The 16472-nt window shown below is 49.7% G+C and overlaps 1 protein-coding gene across 2 annotated transcripts in view; it reads left to right on the forward strand.

Annotated features, from left to right (window-relative positions):
• LOC149365783 (uncharacterized) overlaps nucleotides 1-16472 on the forward strand; it is a 139356-nt gene that overhangs the window by 36133 nt on the left and 86751 nt on the right. The window lies entirely within an intron of this gene.

Here is a 16472-nt window from a genome sequence, read left to right on the forward strand (position 1 = left end):
GACGCAGCGGCTCCGCCTCCGCAGCTGGCTTCCCGTGGAGCGCGTGCATTGTGCGACGTACCGCCGTTCAGGCGGTGGCTAAACTGTCCGCACGTGTCCGGCGTGCACGCGTCGACGCTTTGCCCACGCTTTAAAAAAGTACACAAAAGAAAAACAGACGCGATGCCTGTGCAGCGCGCGAAAGACGTTATCTCGCTTCAGCCTGCGCGCCGTGTTTCGAATTTTTTTTTTGTAACCTTGCGCTCTTGTTTCGTGACACCCCCCCCCCCCCTTCGTCTTTGTTTCTGCGCCTGCTGGCGGCAGGCGAGAATAGCGTTAACGTGCTCACGCGTCCGCGCCGCTGTTAATTGATTTTTGAACTAGGTTACGTTAAGTTGTGGCGAAAGGAAGGACGCCTCAGCGACTGGCTCGCCCTGGTAAAACTGGGTACGGTGAGCTACACCCTATAACCCGATACAACTCAAGAGAAAAGCAGCGAACACTCCCTCAAAGAAGGCCCTCTAGCCAGTGGCGTCGACTGGTTGTCATGGCCCCTTTGTTGATCCGGATAATCCGGGGTTAATCCTCTTGCTCTGCAGCCAGCCCCCTGCGGCGTCAGGCTTAGCAAGCGCTAGGCAATTTACCGCGACGTTAATGATAGTCGGATTGCGCCTTTGGCTGGAGTAGTCTAGACTATACGGCCTCCTTTGAGGGGCATTTGAGGCTTAAGCTCGCGACTATAAGTTAAGTATGCCTCGGGACTGTGAGGAATATTAGGAACGTGGAATAATGTTTGAGTGAAGGAAGATGTGGAGAGTAATATTTTAGTGTAAATTCTTCAGAAATGGAGTGTATGCGGACTGATGACGTTATAGCAAAATGTGCGATACAGCGAATATCTCTCGCTGTGCAACCCTCTCTTCGCTAACCTCAGTAGAGTCACAGTAAGCCTGTTGAAAGAAACAGTTAATGATTAATAGGGCGTTTGACGCACGTGCGCTGAGGTCGAGTAGCGTTTCCGGAGTCAGTGCAAAGGATAGCGGGAAAATCGTCCGCTAACTGCCTCCGGTTCGAATTTTCCCAAACCGCTTGCCTGTTTCATCCCGGCCGCCGTACGTGCTGGCCCTCGCTCACGAATTTGTGCCGCGAAATGGCTGACTGCTGCATCGTCGCAAGATCAGCGCCTTCTGCGCATGAACTGAGCACAGAAGTGGACAGTCAGGGAAAGGTAAGCGCTTGCTGCCTTATAGGCTGACGTGAGCTGGATCCATTTTAACGTACCAGTCATTATACACATATTCGAATAGGCCATATAGTTACCATATATATACATTTTAACCTCGTTATAACGAAGTTCAATGGGCCCGGCAATTGCTTCGTTGTAGCCGTAGCTTCGTTATAGCCCGTGTTGACCGAGATTAAAGGGGAATCTTCACTCCTTCGTTGTATCCATTATTTCGTTATAAACCGTTTCATTATAGAGAGTGTTCGACAATGATCCCTTGCGTTGTGTCCGGAAACGCGTTTCACCCATTTTCACGAGTTTAGCGCGCGTGATTCGCGTGTTCTAAGAGGCGAAGTTGCCGACATAGCGACGCGCTTTCAAGCGGGGCGCCTCGCTCCGGAGTGAACTCGATGTTGCATAACGAAATGGATGCTTTAGCGATAAATTTGCTCTGTCTTTAACTTCGTTCGATGATGCTCCTAGGCCTAACGAGAAGCGTCGGTGTGTGGAGAAAAAATATTCAGTTTGTAGAATAGAGATGGCACCACTGTCCGTCAAATTTAAGAGGGAGTAATTACTGATTGACATCCACCCGAGCGCAGCCGTACGGCTACAGAGGAAAGCTATGCAGCTTTCGCAGAAACTTCTTAAAGAAACATTCGTCCTGGTCCGGGGTTCGAGCCCAGGACCACCGCTTCACCAGAGCAGTCGCTCTACCAACTGAGCTAACCGGGACGGCAAGTTTATGGTAGGGTGAGAGCGAATTGACCACTAACTCGAAATGGGAACAGTGTTGGTCAAATGTTTTAGGGGAAGCCCCGAGTGCGGAGTAGATCTGTAATAAGGGAGTAATTACTTACTGGCATCCACCCAAGTGCAGCCATGCGGCTAGCCTAGTGTTGTTGATCAGTCCGCTCTCACCCTACCATATATGCTAGCCGGCCCCGTATGCTCACTTGGTCCGGGGTTCGAACCCCGGACCAGGAAGACTTTCTTCAACTAGGAAGTTTCTGTTGCAGCTGTATAGCTTTCCTTTGTAGCCGTATGGCTGCGCATCGGTAGATGCCAATGAGTAATTACTCCGTTATTACAAATCTACTTCATCTTGGGGGATTCCCCTAAAACATTTGTCCGTCAAGTTGTTGCGTGCATGTTTTGCTTGCGGACGTTTAACTAAGAGTACGGATGTGACGCAGAGCGCAACGACTTGCAAAATGGTTGCGTTTAGCGTGCGTCGGGGAAGGTTTATGAAGGCACCACGAGAAGTTCAAGGTATGAACTTTATTCGCAGAAAAAATAAAGTGAAAAGAAGGGTATGTGCAACCGTGGTTTTGCTGGAACAACTTCTCAATCGCCGGCAGACGGGCAGTTGCGCCCCTACCCTTTCCCTCCTCGATTTCCCTTTAGTCCGCCTCTGGGCAACGTTAAGGTACTGCAGAAAAAGGCGCGGAATAGAGAAATACTCGAGTTACCGATATCCTTTAGCACTAACCAAAAAGAGGCGGATATCGATTCAGCCGGAGCGCATATAACGTCGAGAACGACCCGATAAGTGAGAAAACATATTAGGGAGGGGGGGGGGGGGGGTCTATTAGAGCCACGGAGTTCGCACCTTCGGAAACAAAAAGCCGATGGTCAGGTTAGGTGGACGGGTATGAATAAAAAGAAAGGCGCTGTAACTATATCACTTCGGGCGGGCACCTACACCGCGCCCCGAGGGTAGAGATTGAAAAGGTAGAGACCAAGGGATGCACTGGTTAGGTTGCGCTAGGTTAGCCTGTCAAGGAATAGAAGGCGCGGTAATTTTTCTTGGCGTCGAGGCGCGAACCGCGCCTTGAGGCGAGAGGGGTGAAGGAGTGGGAGAGAACGGAATGGGCTCAGACACGTACACGGCATGCGCCACTCGCAGCATGGAGGAAGAAAAACTAGGAGGGACCATGACGTCACAATCTTGAAGCCCAGTCATAAAAAATATAATGGAAAGCATCATGGGAAATAGGCCCTCACGTGACAAGGCAGTGGTAGCTCTTAGCTGGATTTCGGTTTCGGTTTCGCTCTCTCGCTGTACGAGCAACTACGCGACCATCTGCTTGCGTTCACTAGACAGTTTTAGCTGAGCGTTTTTACGGCCAGCGGAGAGGAGCGGACGAGCGCGGACGCCACTGCGCATGCGCACGTCGCTGGGCCGGACAGCGTTTTTACGGAGCGAAGCTTACGCCCGCTGGGAAGCCCTCTCCAGCGGAGCGGTAGGCAGCGCGCGAGCGTGCGTAAGAGCGCGCGGGCGTGTATGGGTATTCAAGATGGCAGCCTCTTGTGTACATATGAAACGCAACATTTACCCAATAAATAACTAAAAACACAGAATCTACCTTTACTAAATAGTATCAGCGCATTATATAGCTGGCTTTATTGATATTATTTTCACTCTAACTCGAATTGTGACCTATAGGTGGAGCAGCAGAGCAATTCGACTCTAGTCAACACCCTCTAGACTAGGAAAGGCCTCTCTGCTCCTCCGTGACGTCATCACACTACGACGGCCGCCGGAGTTCGTGTTCATGAAGGGACGCAGCGGCGCGCTCGTTCGTTCTTGTGTAACTGCAGCGCTACGTGAAATCTTCCTATGAAGATTTTGGTCCCATGATTTAATGCTGGCGTATATGTATGATGTCATTTCCGGTTCACAGTCCGCGGTGAATAGGTTTAAAAATTGAAAATTAGCGGTTTCCGGATTATGAATTGGCTATTCATTATCGTTTACTAACGCCTAATATTGCCTGAAAGTCTGCACACTTTTTTTTCTGCGGGGCATTGATATTCCGCTGAGCGTTCAATATATCTTTATTTTTGTTAATAGCTCGTTGCATGACGCGGACTTAGCAATTATTTTCGGGCAAAAATTGAACCGTGTGGTATATCACCTAGAGCCGACTGTTTGCCAGGAATCTGACTCCTGTTTGTAACCTTTTCTTTCAAACCAACACTCACCCTCCCTCCACAAACACGCACAAAAAAACTTTGCCATAAGTTATGGCTCTCAGAACAGCTTACAGCTCCATGCATGGCATCTGAACTGATCGACTGAGCAGATGCCTTTCTATTTTATAATATTGAAGCAAGCTGTGTTACATACGAAGGATATATTTATTAAGAATTACTTGCAGCTGGGCTTGTTGGTGCGTATTAGTGAAAGAAAGAGATGAGAGCGCCAAATGGCAGCACGGACGAGTAACGGAACAGGACGAGGGCTGCACTTTCAACTGTATTTATGCAAGGAAGAGCGTTTATATATAGCCTCTTCCCTTATCCATGCTCTTAATCGCAGTTGGATGCGTTTCCCAGATATCTTTATTACAGAGTACAAGTATTCAAAAAATTTTCAGAGGTGTGTAACACAAGAAGTTAGAACAGTCAAGATTTCAAAGTGTTAAGCTTCCGTTTTTGAGCAACTTTTGCTTGCACAAGACTGTCGTTCCTATTTTTACAATAGTTTTTCAGTAGAATGTTTGTTGCAGCGGTGAGAATGTGATGCATGACCAACTGAGGACTATGACCTTTTTCACATTCGTCGAAACTGTCACAGTCTTTTATCAGGTTGGTAGCCAGTGTGAAAAGGACTTGCCTTTGGTTCGCTAGAGAATGGAAGTGCACAGCATACTTTTCACTTCGCAGCTTGTCCAGGACAATTTCAGCAGTCATTACGGCATTCACAACTCCAGGTTGGGGGAACTTGAGCCCCCCGCGATTCATGTTCGCTATAATTTCTGCATTTTCAATTATAATGTCCTCATCTTCGACCAAATTTGCTCGGCAAGCAGTGCATGCAAGTTTTTTGAGTGCAGCATGGGCGCAGTATCCGGCCACGTATGTTATGGCTGGAAGATTTTCTGCCTTCATTTCGAAGTCCTTGTCATTTACTTCAATGCTGAACCTCTGTAGAATCGCCTCATCAAAGCTGACAGCAGGTGCCCCTGAATCCATGTCTGGAAGCGCCAGGGCTCCTTGTAGGCGGAGCTTGCGTTCGGATTCGAACACTTGTCTGATGGACACGTGGTATTGCGACCCGGAAAGCTGCCTATACTTGCCAAATCTTTCCTCCAAGCAATCTGTCTGGAACTTCCCCAGAAGCACGTAGTCAAATCCCAGGTCTTCAAGGCAATAGTTTATTATCTTGACCAGGGCTTCCGTAGTGAGACGCAAGGCACTGTGGGTCTCCCGAGTGAGAATTCCATTGTCAAACTTCAAACTCTCCCAGAGGTCAAGCCATTGCATGATGGTTTGAAGGAATTCAACTTGTGGACACAGCTTTTCTGCAATAGGAGTCTGCAGGTCATCACGAAGCCGGCGTCCTTTGCTGGGCGACTTCACATTAACAATCCGCCACCAGGTTTCGACAACCTTCAAATATTCCGCTGTTCCAGCTGCATGCTGCAGTGCATAGCGTTGACCGCATGTTTCTAGAGCAGCTATGGTTGATACGTTGAACACTTTCAGTGCAAGCTTCACATTTTGCCTTTCCATATTAGATGGATTGAGGGCCTTTACCGACAGTGTTGGAGCAGCCTTGATAAGGTGGTCTCGTTCTTTTAGGTGGAGATCACGGAGGGTCTTGAACGAAGCAGTGATAATTTTTGGGTTGGAGTTCAAATTCATAAGTGAAGGAAAAAACATGCAGGTTCCATGGTTCTTTTGGTTGATCCAGTTGTTCCGAATACATTTCAACAAGTGAACAGGGTCAATAACAAAAAAAAGAGGACGAGTGGGATCTGATGGGTGAGGATAGGAGCTGCTGACTTTTGATGACAATCCAAAGAGAGACATTGTTTTGCGATTGATAGAGTTGTTATCTGTGATGACTGCAATGATGCGAAGCCCAACCTTTTCAAGCTCATTTATGATTCTGCGAAGAACAGTGTTCAGCTGTTGAGCATTGATTTGTTCAACTGGCAAAATGTGAACAACACTTTTTTGCGATGACAGGAGGCTTTGAATCATAAAGACATGAGCTGTCTTTGCTGCATTTGTAGTGTTGCTGGCAGTGCCGACAATCGTGCCACCCTTATAATCAAAATATGCCTGTAGATGGATCTCATCCATCATGAGAACCACTGACTTCTCATGATCCTTCATTGCACTCGCGAGCTTTCTTGCATAAAGCAGGAAAGAAACATCCTGCTGCTCAGCTGCTGGATTTACCACATATGCATTGCATACACGCCTAATCGTGGACTCATGCGGCAATGTGAGACCTCCGTAGTTACGCAAGTACCTATAAGCATGAGGAGAGATAGTAAATAGAAGGCTGGAAAATACCAACAGCTCTGAAGAGTAGCGGGGTGACTTGCTTAAAAGGAGAAAGACTTGTTCCTTTAAAAATGACAAAGCATCTTGCCGATCTTCGTCTTGCATTTCTTGATTTGTTGCATCTTCAAGAAGAGATAGCACGAGCTTCAATATGCAACCAGTCCTGTCTTCAGGTTTGCGGAAGGCAGGATTCTTATCAGAGCTCTCAACAGCATCCAGCAGACCTGTTAAGCACCGAATATCATTCACAGTTTTTGGAATTATCTCCACGCCATCAAGTTTGGTGACCTCGACATCATGAAAATACAGCTTTAGAGAGAGGTCCTCGGTGACTTTAACTGACTTTTTGATTGCTGGGGCACCATCGACAGTCAGATTGAGGAAGAGTATAAAGTCATGCTGGTAAACAACCGTCCAGAATTTAGAGACCTTGATACACGGTATGCATTTCAACAGCGCCTGAAAGTTGTCAATTTTGTTTCTGTCCTCTTCCGCCTGGTGTGCTTCAATAGACAAGTTGATGGCATCTTGTAACGCAGTTGCCTCTCGGCGCGTCCTCTTTTCATCTGGGGCCTCTCGAGACGTGCTTGCATTTGGGGCAGAAAGATATGCCGGGCAGTCGGGAAGTATGCTTGGAACAGCATCAGGTCGTAACCGTACGAGCTTCAGCGCCACTTCAATTACTTTTCCGGTCTTTGCATCCGTGTAGCTTGTTCTATTTAGTATGTCGGACGGTTTAAAGTGGCGCTCGCAGACCTGGGATAAGAAAAAAGCAAATACAGTAAAAGCTCTACAACCTGAAGTTGAAGACAGGTGCATGACAGTGCGAGAGAAATTTCTATAAATGTCGTGTGAACTGAATGTCAGCAATACTATTTCGCTATGACTTTACAGATTTACCGGGTCCAAAATAGGCAGCACTACGGAATTATCTCGCAACACGCTGCCCGCAGCGCTTTCAATGCAACGGAGGGAGACGTAACCACGACAGTCAAAGGAATGTTTCCTTACCACCGACCGCTTTCCTGGAGTGAAGTCCACACGGTGGATAGCTTTAATCCATTGAGCTCTTCTTGCTTGGTCCGAAGGGAAGGTGAAAACTCGCACACGCTCACCACCATCATAGTTCCCGCGGCACCGCGGTACGCAACAATGCCCAGGCATTATCACAGCCTGCACACTAGACACACACCTCCTGGCACCGATGTACTTCCTCGTCGTTACCGTACATGTGGTAATTCTGAAACAGCGTTGAGTTTCGTGACACAAGCTGCACGAAAAAAAAAAAGAAACGCAGAAACTCGAACACGTGCAACAACGTTCACGAAATGAAGGAACCACTGATGTTTACCGCAGTGTGAACGCATTTTCCAGTCGAGCACTCCGCACGAATACGAAAAAGTATAACAAAACAACGTAAAAAAAAGCAATATTACGTTCCAAAATAAGCGGTTCAACAAAAAGTATAAATTTTTTACAAAATAATATTTTTATTTTTGGAGCACAGCAGTAATAAAAGCATCAAAATGTTTTCTTAAATTCGATACTTCGGCTGGTACTGCTCCGCGCACGTGTTGTTGCACCATGTTGCACCAAGATCACCGAGACCGGTTGGAGAAAGTGGGGGCACGACGGCCTCCCCTCGAAAGCACCGAGAGCTGGTCCGTCGTAGTGTGATGACGTAGCCACACAAGAGAGGAGGATATGGAGAGGCCTTAGCTAGTCTAGAGGGTGTTGCTCTAGTCCGCTCGAGAGGACGAGCGATCCGCCCGGCTAAAACAGTTTTCTCATGCGCCTCTACGCTGGTGTATCCGCTCGCCCGCTCCGCCCCGCTGGCCGTAAAAACGCTCAGCTAAAACTGCCTACTGACGGCTCCGTGGTGAGCGCAAACTGCTCGCTCGCCGCAGCGGCCACCATCCCCGAGCGACGCGTGCGCTGACTGCGGCGCAGTGGAGACACTTGGAGCACGTGCTCCTTCGCTGTGCCGCTTCTGCAGTGCCGCGTCGCGAGATTCTCGCGGCCTGCATGGCGCTGGGAATCGTCCCGGACAGTCTCGAAGCGCTCCTGTGGCCGCGCGGCACTGCGCGCACCCGTGATATTCTAGCCTCTATACCCGTGACAAAACAGTGGTGAGCCTCTGTGCGTTCATCGAACAGGCGGGCTTGACTTCCCGCTCGCTCTTCGCCAGGTAGTGCACGCGTGACACGAACGCTCCGTGGGTGCTACCTCCGACGGTATACGCGGCCGGGCGCCCCACCCCGGCCGCTAGTGCAGTATGCCGCGCGCGCGATTAGTCCGAGACAGGACGCTACGAGCGCGCGGCTATGTATACATACAGTTTACTTCTTTTTGTAAGTGATTGTGCGCAGTGGCCGGGAGACCCCGCGCAGGGGCAGACGTAAAGCCGCCGGCACTCTCTCTCGACAGCGAGAGAGAGAGAAATACTTCACTGCTGAATTTCACGTCGGAACCGCCTATGTGCGCGCGCGTATTCGGCACGACTTGTGCCTTGAGAATAGCGGAGAACGGAGGGCCCATGGGCGGGCCGAAGTCCGCCTGCCCGAGAAATAGAATCTTGCGCAGCGCGCCGGAGCGCTCGTTCAACACGTCCGTCCGCCGTGAGCGCTCTGGAAGCCGCTGCACCCTTTTTTAGAGGCTCGTTTCTTCGCCTACTCTCGAGTTCTCCGCTCATAGCATGCGCTGAAATAAACGCTCCGTATGTGTATAACGACGAAAGGAATTCCTCTCCATTCTCTTTATGAACCACAGTTGAACAGTGACGAGGTCGCGGCCGCACCCTTTGATGAAAAGTTTACCCGCAGTTTTCTACAGTGCACCCAAAAACTCAAGAGTGTAATCAACAGAGACGCGGAGCCTTCAGACAACCTCGAGCTCGGTACGCATTCCGCCAAAGCGCTGCGCTGCGCTACTTCGGAGCACGGACGTTCACTAAAAAGCGCCGCTGGCTGGCAGTCTGGTAACCGTGGAGGAGGGCCTATTTCCCATGAGTCAGTGCGCAAAAGGGCCCTCGGCAGTGGCGTCAGAGGAGGATGGCTTGCAGAGGCTGAGCGCACTCCCTCCTAGTTTTTTTACCTCCACGACTCGCAGTCTGGGACGCGAGTGCATGGGTGGGCGTACAGGAGCACTTGTGCCTGGAGGCAGCAGTAGTCACTTATAGTTGGGCGTACGCAGTAATCTTGCGTACGCATCGCTCATTGCGTTGCATACGCTGTAAATGGCGCAAACACGACATTTTAGCTTGCTGTGCCGTAGCGTCCGTCAGGTTTACGTCCAAAAAGTGGCGCCATCTAGTCGCAAGAAGTCAAATCACATCAACACTGGGTAGAAGAAATTTTTTATCGGTAATTATTGACAACAAGGGTGGGTGCATTGCGAGCCTTTGTTTTCTTTTTTTTTCGTTCCAACAATTATACAAATAGAAGAAAATGTAACGACTGACTAAAAGCTGGAGAACTTAGCCCAGGTGTCGTTGCTACGAGGAAAACACGCTGCACGTAGGCCTAAGAGCTTGAAAATCGCCAGATTATCGAAGAACAGCGGCTGGATCTCGCTTATACCCCTATGTTTGGGCGAGAGTGTGCGAAATAAAAGTGAATCGCTACCATTTCAAGCGAGCTATCGCGTCGAAGAATACAGTGACGACATGTATTTATTCCGAAGCGGGCGGGCTGTGCGCCGCCATCTTGTTAGGGCATCCCGTAACGTGCCCGTAGCGCTCGCACGTATGGTTTGTAGTGTGCGTACGTCCGAAAGGCGCGGTGAAATAGCGTTCTGCGCATTCGTTACCCGTAGAGTCGCTGCGTGAGCTGGTTCACTGTGTACGCCCGACTAATAGTGTCTAGTGTCGCAATTACTCAGCGTGCGTCAGGACCGGTAAACCGCCATTTATAAAGAGAGCTGGGAGGGAGAGGTTGCCGTCCGGGGTCTCCCCGCATTGGGGCCGAGGCTGGTGATTCAGCCGCGGTTTCGCCGCTGACCCGCGAGGTTTTTCCCTCTGTTCGATGGAGGACTCGTCAGCGGCTGCCTACTCCCGGCTGTTCAACGCCTGCGAAAGTCCGTTACGACTGCTTCCGTCTTCTTTTCCTCCATGTGGGCCGCTAAACTCGGAACACGAATACGCCTATATGGGAGTGAAAAGGGAGAAATCTGTTTCCTGGCTCACTCCCTTTTATAAAAGGGGGGTAAGCTCTTATCTGGCGCACTCCCTTTCAACTCCTTTTTGTTTACAGTGTAGTGCATGGAGAAGAGTGATAGGTGATATGCTTTTTTTTTTTTTACACCATGTGCTCCGTTAGCTTGGTGGTTGAGATTTCGCGCGACGTTTTAAGCTGTGAAAGGCGCCCCTGTAACGGCGCCAGCAGCAAACACAAGTAACTGTGATGGACGGGACACCGCGTCAGTTGAAAGTGTGTTTTATTGGATCGCCACTTGCGCTTACGTGCGTGCAATCACGCAGTCAGCGCATGCGCATTGCCGGTCGTCATTTCATCTATAATGTATATATATATATATAAAAAAAACGATTGGTAAAAAGTAACACCACCGTATACATGAACTAAAAAGTAGAACGTTACAACAAAGTGGTACAGAAGCCTCGCTTAGGCATCGGTTTGCGTTTTTGGTGTACCGAAATAGTTACAACAAATACACTCGTGCTATTGCATTGCTAATTCGCTACTTCCCCGGTTTTCGAGGACGTCGCCGTGCCTACGTGATAGACGGCGACTGCTATACGCAGTACCCTTACTGCCCCAGTGCAGAGTAGAAAACAGGAACATTCCCCCCTCCCCCCCCCCCTCTCTCCTCTCTTTGTCTCTCTCATTCAGCGTTTAATATTTGCATCGTGAGCGACAAACATTGTTCAGCACAGAAACAAAGAATCACTATTTCCGGTGTTACAAGCCTCACCTGCAGGTGTATAGTCTGCGGGGCAATTTTCTGAATGAAAAGAAAGAAATAATTCCTAGATTATCCGAACCCTTAAATAGTCCTCACCGGGTAGCTATAGTAACGGTGGCCATTTCGTCGTTTACTGGGTGATATCGAAAAATAAAATGCGGTAGCGTCTTTAGACTGTGGGCAAAATTCAAAATTTCAGCACTTAAAATAGCATAGGATGTGTGCCAGAACTTACGGTACCTGAAGGCAGCCGGGTTCCAGCATTTGCCTGGTCTAATCGTACGCTTCAGCAGCGAACTGGAACTGTGCCCGGAGTGTGCCTCATGGCAGTGCAGCTGTAGGGAGGAGACGTTTTCTTGGAACGTATTGCAGCGACCATTCGTTGCACAGACAAGGACGCTAGCTGGGTCCGCATTCGATGACATGCGCGAGAACGCCGGCACTTAGCGATGTTTCGGACTCACTATAGTCGGGTACAACTCAAGAACGCAGCGCCTTTTCCCCGTCAAAGGGCCCCCCCCCCCCTCCAGCCAATGGCGTCGGCCGATTCACATGAGCCTGGTAGCGTGACAATGCAGGGACTGGCGCCACAATGAGAAGAGGCGTCTATCTCGACCATAGTGAGAAGGGAGTATCCCCTTTCATCTGCCACTCCGTGCTTTGTCACACTAGCAGGGTCATGAGAGTCGGCCGACGCCATTGGCTGGAATGGAGTCATTTATAGGGGCAAAGCCGCTGGGTTCTTGAGTTGTATCCGACTGCAGTGCTGACCAAGCTGAAAGGGGCACTGAGGGCAACACCATCCAAGTTTTGATTTTGGTAAAAATGGATTCTGGGGTTCTTCTTGACGGGTATGCATATGTAGCCACGTTTACGTGAATGCGACAGGAGCACATCGTATCAACCTTCTCGCCTAATGTGGTCATGTAGACAGGGAAAATTCGACAGGAGAGCGGAGCTAGGAGGTTTTGCCGGAGCGCGTCGCGCTAATCCGCCAGGCAGGGGTCGATCGAGGGCAAGTCGATTTCTGTGGTGAATGCAGACAGCTTTGGAGGCTTCCTTCCTCTTCCCTGGGGTGGCTATACAATACCCCCTCAGTCGGATAACGAAGTAGACCACGCTCAAGATGGGAGCCGCTGGCGTCCTCCGCCGCGCGCACTGGGCGACGGGGCACTCTCCCAACTGACTTGATGCAGTGCATGTAAACGATGGCGTGTCGGCTCCTCAAGATCTAGGAAATACGATGCGCCACCGTCGTATATATAAGCCGCGTTTACGTGAATGAGACAGAAGTTGACTCCAATTTACCTTTTGAGGGGAAGTGCAAAAACGTCGAGAAAGAGAGTAGAAGACGAGTCTCGCCTTTCCTTCTCAAAACCTGCTCTTTCCCTCAGAAGGCTGAGTGGGGTCGACTTCTGTCGCATTCTTGTAACCGAGGCAATGTAAACGCGGCTCATGTTTTTTTTTGCCGGCAGGGGGGTGAAAACTTTTATTAAGAATGTACAGGAAGTATGTTTGTATCAGCCCGTAAGGGACCGATCCTTACAAACACTTGGTGGAGGTCCCTAGTATGGGACCCCAGTGGCGGTGGCCGCCGCCCGGGCGCGCCCGACTAAGGCTTGTTGGGCCTGTAAGTCGTGGCAGCCGAGCAGCAGAGGACGCGTTTGTTGCCGAGAAAGTAGCCTTTCAATTTTTTTCCTGCCACTTGATTCAAACTTGTGACGTCTTCACCGAAAAGGACCCAGTGATCACCGATAAAAATTAATGGCGGTGCAGCGTAGCCTCCGGGATCTGCGACAAAATTACTGTCGACGCACCGCAGTTTACTTGCGAATTCTGCCGGGGTTGGCGACACCTGTATTGCATTTTTTTTACTATTCTGGCTTATAACGGTTCTATTTTTGATGAAAGCAGGACTAGAAGACAAATTCAATCTGTCCTTGGTTTCCCTTTGAAAGGGCGCGGACGTCGAATTTTGGTTGGGCGTTCTTTCTTTGGTATGGTGCGCGACTCTTTGTGAACTATACGTTGGGCACCACATACCACGTGAAATTCGTTTACTCCCGGTAAGTTATCCGTGACCGAATTTCTTCTTCCATGTTGGCTCTGTATCAGTTCCCTCAGTCGAACTGAGGTTGTGACGTCACAAGTAGGAATGAGATCACGTGTGCCACATCGCAGTATAACATTTGCGTTGAACTCATTCACTCCAGCCCTTGCTGTAGTCTGCCCCAGGAGCCGAGATTTGTGACAATTCCATTGAAAAAAAAAGAAGAAAAACATTTGTATTGCAGTTTAGGGTCTCACGTGATATCGAAACCTACTTGTGACGTCACAACCAGCGGTCGGCTGCTCTAACCGAAACTGTGCCCTGCAAGAAATTCAGTTGGCTTATTACCGGCCGTAGGCGCATTACACATGGTGACCCATGTTTATTTTTGCCTCACGCATTATTAAATAAGAGAGGAGAAAAAAAGAACACGGATGCTGGAATCGCCGAGCAGCTCGATCCGACGCGACCTCTGATTCGATTACCGCGCATCGCAGGCTGCGTTCGGCGTTGGGGACGAATCCGATTCGCGCTGGTGCTCAGGTGACGGGAGCGTAGCCTATTAGTCGGTTTCTGCCCGGCGATAATGGCAGCTGACAGCTCGAAACAAAGGACAATGGTGAAGAAAGCGACGGGTTGGGCCATCCTTTGACGTCATCGCGTACTCCTAGCGGTTCCTATCCTTATGCTTGCTTTTATTTTGACTCGACGGCACCCCCGTCGTCATGCTGGCGGTCGAGGACGCAGGGCGGTTCTTTCAACGCTTGAAGAGGGAGCACACGGTGGTGACTGCTACGTGACCCTACCAAAATGAGCAACGGCGTGAGCGGAAAGTTTTGGGATAACACGGTCAGTATTCCTTGCCGGTTCCTTTCACGGTTCGCGCGATTTTGCCCCTCCACCGTCTGTTCTCTGGCCGCTATGTCGTCACGGCTGGTAACCAGCGAGAAACGTCGTTCGTAGGCTCTCATATCAAAGCCGGAGTGGCGACGTAGCGTGAAGTTGTATCCGGAAACGATTGGCCTTGTTTATGGGTGGTTTAACGTCCAAAAGCGACTCAGGCTATGAGGGACGCCGTAGGGAAGGACTCCGGGTAATTTAGACCTTCTGGGGTTCTTTGACATACGCGCTGACATCGCATAGTACACGGGCCTCTCTAACATTTCGCCTCGATCAGAATGCCACCGCCGCAAAATTATATCTCCACAGAATTTTAGTAAGAATTCGATTGGTGGAATTGGTGGTGGAGAAAGCAATTAGTTAGCCAATTCGATAGCAGAAACGCGTCTCTTGTAAACAGCTTTTTTTTTTTTTTTTTCAGTTTCGAGTAGGGGAGCTGAAAACGTGTCGTGAAAAAAAAAAAAAAGCTGTCAGTGACCCCAGCTTGCCGAGCGATGCTGAGTCGGCGAGTCCGCGTTGTAGTGATACCGGCTCCAATCTGCAGCGCTATCTCGCGGACGATCTTTTTTTTTTTTATCGAGCCTGGTTGTTTCGTAGCTATCCGCCTGCGACCCTGTCTAAAGAGGGTGCCGGCATTGACGTCACGGTGACGGGCCGTCGAGCTGTGCTCGCCCAGAGAGCTGTCACGCTGACGGAGAGAGAGGGCTGTCGTCGCCTGCAGCGGCAGTGTTCTTCTCTGTTTTTTTCTTTTTTTTTTTAATGCGAGAGCATTGCTAGTGCCTTTGAGGGAAAAGCTGGCGGCGTATGTGTGTTCGCGTACTCGCAGGTGGCACAGAAAATGCCAGCGATGGCAGGAAAGATTGGGTGACGTCATCAAGCGGCCGTATGACGCACACAGCAAGTCGGGCGCCGCCACTGCAGACAGTCATATGCCTGTCATTGATGTATATATACACTCGCCTCTGGTCGATCTTCATGTGGCGCCAGTTTTCCCGACATTCGTCCAAAAATTGTGACGCAACCGTTATTTGTCGTACAGCGTTTCGGGCGGTGTCATACGATTTCCATTGCATATAGCTTACACGTAGTTGATATCCCCTCTGGATCTCGTGGAGGGAATTGGGTTGAAGATGATTGTTGTAGGATGCTTGTCGTCTTGCAGATTCGAATTGCTCAATCACATTGAATAATGGAATTGAGTGGGCGAGTTGGTTTTCCATCTTTCCAGCGCTTTCACTGTCAAGATCAATCACATTGTAAGAGGACACTTCTGGAGAGATTAACTTTTTATAACAATTAAAAGCAGAAAGGAAGATACAAGCAAGGAGAAAACATATTTACACTTGACTCGCTCGACGTGACGAAACCAGCCCTCGGTCCTGCCGAAACAGCTGGTTTTAAACCCTATGTCCCCGCCCTCGGTGGGGAGAATAACCAATCACCTAACTGCACAGACATCCACCCAATAAATTATTGGGGAAAGGAAAACATCACCAATCAACAATTCGGAAAGGAGAACACAACCAATCAATGATTGGGGAAAGAAGGTAATTCATCGCGACAAACACTGTACACATATGTACACTTTCTACCATCACGATTTTGGAGAATTATGCTTTCCTGCTGCGAGCTTCGCGAACACTCTCACTTTCCCAACGTCCGCTTGACCCAACTTCAAGGAAAGTCACTTCAACCCATCTTTTCAGCATCGTCGCTCCTCATGCTTGCAGCTAGCGTGACAATATCCTGTTGACTGCGCTTCAAGCTGTCAACGCACGCCGCTGCAGACATGGGACAAAAAGCCACGCACTGTGACGCGGGTCCGCCCAGTCCGCCTCGCCACAAGCACGTGCACACAGGATGCGACCTAATGAATCCGTCCCTGAAGGGAGTTTGACCTTTCCCGTGATACTCCGCAATCCGGCGCCCCCCTTATCCCGCCGGGTCGAGTTATGACTCACCCCCTTCTCTGCGGTTGTGCGTAGGGCCCAAGAAAACGAACGTAATGGGCATTCCACTAACGCGAATCGGATGCGGCAAATAATGTACAGCACCGCGAACTTCACTCACGTGTTTGTCAAGTTGGAGGCTAGC

This window comes from Amblyomma mixtum, chromosome 1, assembly GCF_055824585.1.
Source record: "Amblyomma mixtum isolate Tamu chromosome 1, ASM5582458v1, whole genome shotgun sequence".
Lineage (NCBI taxonomy): Eukaryota > Metazoa > Arthropoda > Arachnida > Ixodida > Ixodidae > Amblyomma > Amblyomma mixtum.